Here is a 1,099-nt window from a genome sequence, read left to right on the forward strand (position 1 = left end):
CCATATACACTATGGAGTATTATGCCTCCAACAGAAAGGATGAACATCCAACTTTTGTATCAACATGGGAGGGACTGGAAGAGATTATGCTGAGTGAAATAAGTCAAGCAGAGAGAGTCAATTATCATTTGGTTTCATTTGTTTGTGGAGCATAACAAATAGCATGGAGGACATGGGGAGATGGAGAGGAGAAGGGAGTTGAGGGAAATTGGAAGGCGAGATGAACCATGAGAGACTATGGACTCTGAAAAACATCCTAAGGGTTTTGAAGAGGCGGGGGGTGGGAAATTGGGGGAGCCAGGTGGTGGGTATTATGGAGGTCACGTATTGAATGGAGCACTGGGTGTGGTGCATAAATAATGAATTCTGCTACACCGAAAAGAAATTTAAAAAATCACACACACAAAAAAAGGATTGCATATAAACAACATGATAAAGGATAAGCAAGTAATGTATGCGCCTTGAAGGTTTCCAGTAATGAGCACGTCAAGGGGAACCTACCCTCGTGATGAGATGTTGAGTCACAGCAACTTACAACCTGGGTTTGATGTTGGGGACACGGGGTAACAACATTATGTCCAGTGACTGAGTTGCACAGCTCATGGCAATAGGCATAACACAACTCTGTAAAATGGTGGTAAGACTCAAATCCCATCAGTTATCACTGCCACAAACTCTGAAAATGCCAGAAAAAATACGTGGGTTCATGCATCACTAATGTCTCCGTGTGTTCCAGCTGGTGTAACAATGTACACAAACTGGGTGGTTTTAAACATTAGACAAAAATTTCTCACAGTTCTGGAGTCTGGGAAGTGCCATGTGAAGGTGCAGGCAGATTTGGTGTCTGGAGAGAACCCACGTCCTAGGCGGTTCTTTCCCTGTTAACTCACATGGGGCCAAGGGGCGGAAAGCTTTCCCAGTCCTGGTGTATAAGAGCCCTAATCCCATTATGAGACTGCAGGCTCCTGACCTAAGTGCTTCCCTAAGTCCCCGCCTTCTCATTCCATTAAGTTGATGTTAGGTTTCAATGTAGTGATGGTAGAAATTAAACACATTGGGCTGATATCAGTAACTGAAGGATCAATTAGTTATTCCCTGC

The sequence above is a fragment of the Lontra canadensis genome, unplaced genomic scaffold (genome assembly GCF_010015895.1).
Source record: "Lontra canadensis isolate GAN:19392208 unplaced genomic scaffold, GSC_riverotter_1.0 scaffold2991, whole genome shotgun sequence".
NCBI classification, from domain to species: domain Eukaryota; kingdom Metazoa; phylum Chordata; class Mammalia; order Carnivora; family Mustelidae; genus Lontra; species Lontra canadensis.